Genomic DNA, 7,551 nt, shown 5'->3' with positions numbered 1-7,551 from the left:
GCCGACTGGGAGGGTGGTGGGGGGGGGGGGGGGGGGAGGGCAGCGCGAACCATGAAGCCTAAAGGCCCCCACACACGCTACTGCATGCTTGACAATCAGGCTTGGCCAAGCGTGCTTGTGCACGCTTGCTTGACCGTGTGTAGGATAAACTAGCGCAAGCATCAGGCTTGCACAAGCAGCTTGACGCTTGACCGAATTTCGATTATGCGTGCTTGTGCAAGCCTCCAAGCGTGTCCATGCTTGCTCGTGTGTGCATAGATTACGGAGGCTTGAACAAGCACACATCTGTCATTTGGACACAGACTGTGAAGAGCGCGCGTTTATTTAGATTTTGCGTCGTTTCCTTCTTCGTTTTGATGTCGGACCGGGGAGTGTTGGAGGAATTTATTAGGTGCTACGAAAGACACACATGTTTATGGAATATTAAACGTAAAGAATATCGCGATAAAATGAAAAAGAGACGCGGCATATGAGGTGCTTCTCACAAAGTACAAAGAAATACAGCCATCAGCAACTAAAGATACTGTTATTAAGAAAATTAATTCATTACGAACGAATTACAGACGAGAAAAAAGGAAACGTGGCAGCGCTTACAAATCAGCGGCTGCAACAGCCGATGTTTACAGACCTGTTCTGTGGTAAACAAACTGATGCTCGTGCGTGCGTGCCTGAGTCGTGTGGAGGCGCGAGGAACTTGAGCAAGCGTGCTTGTAGCATGTAGTAGCGTGTGTGGGGGCCTTAAGGCCGCGCGGCTACCCCGCGCTGCCTCTAAGTTCGAGTATGTAAATGCCCGTACTCATGAATTATGTTATTTTTCTTCCTAACTAAAGGGAATAAGGTTAAAAAAAAGTGTTTCGTTTAGTTAATACAGTGTTTCTCCAAGAAACCACAGTTGCCGGCCGGTGTGGCTGTGCGGTTGTAGGCGCTTCAGTCTGGAACCGCGTGACCACTACGGTCGCAGGTTCGAATCTTGCCTCGGGCATGGATGTGTGTGATGTCCTTAGGTTAGTTAGGTTTAAGTAGTTTTACGTTCTAGGGGACTGATGACCACAGATGTTAAGTCCCATAGTGCTCAGAGCAATTTGAACCAAACCACAGTTGAATCAATGAAAATACATTTTTACTGCAATACCAAGGCACGTTGATTATCCTTCTAAATAATTATCTAAGGATGCATATCTACTACTATATGATTTAACTACACGAATACAAATACATTAGTTGAGGTAACTCTGTGGTACATAGTAATCAAACGACATTTCGTAAGGTCTCACAATATGAAACACAAGTCTATTTCCTCATGCATTTGCAGTAAGTTTAGGTCCGTTGAACGAGATACATTGTGTTTATTGCATTTCAAAAATCTATTGAGTAACAATTAGGCTATAGATAACAATTAAAATATAGTTTTGTACCGTTTACATCAGAGTTTCATTGCTGCAATAAATGTTGCTTGAGACGCAATATGCACTTGTTGTACTGTGATTCATCTCTGTACACTAGAGTGAGGCATCACCTGAAGTGAGTGCTGTTTTACTTTGCATTTATGACGTGGCAGACAATGTTATCTCCACAGTGAGACAGTTTGAAGACAACAGAATTATCTACTGCGTCAAGGTGAAACGTTCTCTGTCTCGTAATTAAAGACTAGTTTCTTTAGCTCAAAACCGCACTTTTCTCAAACGTAGGCGCCTCTTAGGAACCCTCCGTAAATTAAGTCGCACGAATTTCACGATTTTTGGAGACCCCCTCCTCGTCCCAGGTGGTCACATTTGTGTGACCCCCCCCCCCCCCCCTCCCATAGTGTGACGTAGCATATTTTGCAGTTCTAAATTTAGAAGTTATTAAATTAAAGCAATTCCAAAAAATGAAACAATTCCAAAATCGTATATATGTTTCTACATAAAATCTATTTTTCATAAAATCATAAATAAATCAGGAGTTTTGGATAAATTAGAAGTCAAATGAACGATACAGAATTTAATCATCTGGTGTCCAAGGACTTTGAACCCATCCCTTAATATTATTTATGACTGGCGTAGCAATAACTTCGTTCTCGATTTGGATAATATTAGGAACATTCGACGTGTACACATCATCTTCATGCAGCTATCGTCGTCGTTTATCAAAGAACTTCCTTGGCACGTCTAGCTGCAGTTCTTTGAGGATGGATCTTCGTGAGGGACGAAATTCTTGTTGACTCTCATGAGGTTGCATGTAGGCCTATTGGTTAGTGGCTTTGTATGACGAAAATTATATTTTTTTCATATGGGCCAGAAATGGACCAACACATTACTGACTTGCTTAATTTGTGAAGCGCCTTCTCGCGAACATATCACCCATTTTTTTTTAAATTGGAATCGCTTGTGTGTCTGTACATGTACATCGCATTTAACAATTTCCGTCCCATTCGGATAATTCCTTCCCGGTGCGTGTATTCTTTTTTTTGTCCAAGGTTATATTCTCTTCTACCAAGAGATAAGAAGCTAGTCATACTATGCTTAGACAAGGAGATACAGGTACATTAAAATCACACGATGGGACGACGTAAGTCTCACACATTGATCTTCTGCGTTTGCTTCTGCTAGTTATTATTGCCTTGCTAACTCATTTTCTATTAAAGAGGCAGAAATTAAACAATAAGAGGTTGCTCTCACTGCAAGGGCCTAGCTAGTAAATGGTTGGACAATTTCAGTGTCATATAAATTAAATGTACATGTTTGTGTCAGTTTTGTTGTGTCCTTTCATACAGGTTTGTTTATTATCTTTGTAAGGAACTCTTTAAAAAGTAATTTCACAAGGGCTTACATTAAACTGGAAATACACCTCAAAATAGATACATCCCCAGAAGGACGAGTCCACTATTTTTAAGGTATTTATTGGTTCACTGATATAATTAAACTTTCGAAAACATTTAAATAAGTATAATTTTCATAATATGTATTTCCTTGCAAAATATTTGCCAACAGAGCATCCTTCATTAAAGGCAGTACGACATTTATGCTATGCACAGGCATACAGACGTTTAGTAGTAAAAGTTAAGCCCAAGGCATCGCATTGACAGTATTCCTTCCATTGTGCGGATGAAAGGTACTTTTTTCTCATGTACCGTCCCAGTCTCTTCTCTTCGTCCATGTTGTGCAGAAGACGTTCAGAGCATTCGTCTGTTGTGGTTTCATTCCTCTTAAGGCAGTGAATAAGATTAATTGGTTCTAAATGAATGATGAAATCTGTCTCGCCTTTTTCTTTTGGTGGGCCACCTAGTCATCCACTACAGCTGTTAGGTACCTCGCGTAAATTGATTCATGAGAGATGCAGTATTGAGTCGCTTGGAACGAGCAGGAGAGAAACAGCGCTGGATCGTTCTTTGTTCAGTTAACTCAAGGGAGATGCGTAACGTTCTGACCCACGTAACGCGTCAGAAATCTGAAACAAAATGGGTATTGCCCCCTAAGAAAAATTGCGCACACAATATCAAAAATCACTTTCTCCCAAGGCGGATTGCAATTCTGTGCAGCCACTGATTAACGTGGCTGGAAAGTAAAAAGGCACAGGGACACCACAGTAATCATGTGGGATGCACACTCAACGCGGTGGAAAATTAGTCTTCTTCTTGCCTAGAATTTAAGATGAAAATCGTGGGTAGTGAACCGAAGATTGTTTGGACTGGCTTTACGAGTCTGTTAATGTTTTGGCGCAATGGCCTTGCCGCAGTGGATACACAGGTTCCCGTCAGATCACCGAAGTTAAGCGCTGTCGGGCGGGGCCGGCACTTGGATGGGTGACCATCCGGGCCGCCATGCGCTGTTGCCATTTTTCGGGGTGCCCTCAGCCCCGTGATGCCAACTGAGGAGCTACTCGACCGAATAGTAGCGGCTCCGGTCAAAGAAAACCATCATAACGACAGGGAGAGCGGTGCGCTGACCCCACGCCCATCCTGTCCGCATCCTCATCTGAGGATGACACGGCGGTCGGATGGTCCCCATGGGCCTCTTGTGGCCTGAAGACGGAGTGCTTTTTAATGTTTTGGAGAAATATGGTGAAGCACAAATCAGATCGTTAATACTGATGCCAAATACTTATTAGAAAACCAGAGTTACGTAGGATGTTTTCTAAAACAAAAAATAAAAAAAAGGATGATACAACGGTTAAGATTCGCAATATTTATGACACTGCGCAGCGCACTCAGTTTTCTTTGAAGATATGATCTATCAACTAGAAAGTAAGACAATGTTAACTAAAACTAAGAACATTCAAAAATTTCGAATAATTAATATTACCTGTAGTGAACGGCAACTAGCTTATAAGTCGATATAATTGCAACGTAAGAAGAAGAAAATGTACAAGTTATTGCAGTCAATTCTAGTATCAGAGATAGGGCGGCGTACCAATTTCCAAAAAAATGGTTCAAATGGCTCTGAGCACTATGGGACTTAACATCTATGGTCACCAGTCCCCTAGAACTTAGAACTACTTAAACCTAACTAACCTAAGCTCATCACACAACACCCAGCCATCACGAGGCAGAGAAAATCCCTGACCCCTCCGGGAATCGAACCCGGGAACCCGGGCGTGGGAAGCGAGAAGCTACCGCACGACCACGAGATGCGGGCATTTCCATAAAGTGTCTACAAATAACAGTGCGAAGCAAAATAACACTGAGCGAATGTATTTTGCGCTTGAAGCCATCAGGAATTTGTTAAATGAAATATTTTTTCCTGCAAGGCAGTAACTTTTTTTTTCTTTGTACTGGTTCCTCGCGGCTAGTCTGTTTCGACGTCACTGCATTTTCAGGCCCACTATCACTTATGCAGTTGTACAATCAAGCACGCCGTCTTAGACAGACCACATGCAGCATTCAAAAGACATGCGGTATCATATATTTTTAAACATTTTACTAACACAATGTACTACCTGTTAAGAAAGTATGCTTGAGGATGCAATTTTGTGATTGATAGTGGTCTTGTAAACTGAAATGACATCTAAACACACATGTCGTCCAGCATTTAAAAAATTGTTGAACAAAACAAAACCTTGCAGGAAAAATTATTTCGCTGAATATAATTATCTGTTGTAACAGTTCATTTGATCAATTTGCAAAGGATGCTGCCTACAGAGTTGTGTTGCAGTTATCCTGGTGTGTGTGTGTTTCATATCCCCATTAAGTCGAACTGAGTGCCGAGGTTCAAGGAATTCAGATATCTGCTGCTATTGCTGCACCTGTACCATTTACTGTGCGTGAAAATGTTACACGATAGCTCAGGGTCACACAATGCAAACTGTAGAGGAAATACAGCGTACTCAATGACGACTGCTAGGTAAACTTACGCGGATCTGTGTTTACATTCTCTCAGATGCAACACAAAACCTTCCAAGTTCTTTGTATGTTATATCCCTTAACAAATGAGAACCACTATAGTTCAATTCTTTTATCTTGGCGGCTCGCGCATGCCCGCCCAGACGCTGGAGATTGCTGCGTTGCCAGTTGCACACGACGCACGCGCCAATAGAAGCAGCGCCATAGTATAGCACAGTTCGCAAGCTTACGTGTAGGGGGGAGCGCGCAGTTCATGAAGTAAAGGCACCACGGCCGCATTAACCTTTCGCTACTACAAAGACGTGCTCCCTGCATTCCGCGCTGTGGGCGATTTTGTCACTGCACTGCTCGCCTGTGCAGACACATTGTGTTCCGACTGCTTTAACGCTCTTTACCATTCGATTCCACAAAAACTATTTGGCCCAAAAATTAGATTTTTACCTATCTTCTTGACTGATACCTTCCCCCCATAAATGACTTAATTTTGTTTCGATGTTCAACGCAGTTATTATGTAGCATTAAATATAGTAAACCTTTGCACGAAATTTTGAAGAGTTTGCAGAGGTAAAAGTCCATAGAGTATACTTTCCGTACGGTCGATTTTAGTTGCCACAATGTTGAGAATGAAATGTGTACAAGATACCTATATATTTCATTTAATTTAAGTACCACATAAGTGTCGTATGTAATATTGAGAAATATTCCACCTTTCGCGACTGTAACAAAAGTTTTACTTATACTGGGCACGTTTGGCTTTATTTTAAAGCACTTCAATCAATCAAAAGGAAGTAGACAAAATACATTAAACAAAACTGTGGAATGCAAAAACATCAGGACTTGTATATACCGTCTGTCAGTGAAGTGCTCAGAGCTATGTCAAACATAATTTTGTGTGTGGCACACACAAACAGCATTTATTTGCTAAAACACTGATGAGCCAACACAAACGTTGAATATTGTGCTACCGCAGCACAAAACTACGAAAGGTGACTTGGCAATGGAGGACACAAAATACAGTCCTCTTATGATGCTTCAAAAGAGAGAAACGCATCTGGTCTAAATAAGTCGCTTATTACAGTTGCAGAAGAGGGATATATTTCAATACCATTGGTAAAACTACGACTGTGGAACAAAAACAAGAAATAGAACATGAATACCATTGTGTGTGTGCCATACCTTTCACCGATGAAAGTGCTTTAAAATGAAGCCAAACGCGCCGTGTGTATATAAAACTTTTATTACAGTCGCGAAAGACGGAATATTTCTCAATATTACATATGACACCTATGTGGTACTTAAATTAAATGAGATATTGTTATACAGTAAATATTATATGAAATTTAGGTATCTTGTCCACATTTCATTCTCAACGTTGTGGCAACTAAAATCGACCATACGGAAAGTATACGCTATGGACTTTTACCTCTGCAAACCCTTCAAAATTTCGTGCAATGATTTACTACATTTAATGCTGCACATCAAAACAAAATTAAGTCATTTATGGGGGGAAGGTATCAGGCAAGAAGACGTGTAAAAATCAAATTTTTGGCCAAATAGTTTTTGTGAAATCGAATGATAAGTGTGTCAAAGCAGTGGGAACACCATGTGTCTGCACTGGCGAGAAGTGCAGTGATGACAAAATCGCGCACAGCACGGAGTGTGGGGAGCACGTGGCTGCAGCAGCGAAAAAGTTAATGAAGAGGCAAAGTACTAGAAATTTCATTCAAACGAGTAAAATTCGTGAAGTAAGGCACTCCAATATTGTTTTTAAATAAAGAAAATTTTAAGCACCGCACAAGGTTTTTTAACTCCTAACCTTTCATTTGGCAGCCCAACACCTTAACCATTCCGCTACCTCAGCTCATCGAACAGTGTAACTCAACAAGGACTCTAACACCTCACGCAACTACTTATAATCACTGTTGGTATGACTATGAATTACTCACGCTTTGTCGAAGTACAATAGGAAATAAACAATTACCGCTGTTCTTTATTGCGAAAAAGCAGTTCCTGAGATTGAAACAAACACCTTTCCTTGCTACCGCCTGAATTAGGAGTCTTATTGCTTGTTTGGTTTAATTAATTAATAGAATATGAAGCAATTGGTATAAAGAATGCTTTTTCCAAACTTTCTGTAAAGGAAAGTCTGCTATCAAGACACTGCTTTTGTTCTATTACTTTATTTATGACTGAACGTTTCTAAAACTGAAGACACTCGTCCGTGCTCTGCACTG

The 7,551-nt window shown here is 41.0% G+C and overlaps 1 pseudogene; it reads left to right on the top strand.

Moving 5' to 3' along the window:
* The first annotated feature begins 3,695 nt into the window (after positions 1-3,695).
* On the top strand, positions 3,696-3,813 carry LOC124778151 (annotated as a pseudogene).
* The last annotated feature ends 3,738 nt before the right edge of the window (positions 3,814-7,551 follow it).

This window comes from Schistocerca piceifrons, chromosome 2, assembly GCF_021461385.2.
Source record: "Schistocerca piceifrons isolate TAMUIC-IGC-003096 chromosome 2, iqSchPice1.1, whole genome shotgun sequence".
NCBI classification, from domain to species: Eukaryota; Metazoa; Arthropoda; class Insecta; order Orthoptera; family Acrididae; genus Schistocerca; species Schistocerca piceifrons.
Note: the sequence above shows the minus strand (reverse complement) of the source record. Positions and strands in the feature narration are given on the sequence as shown.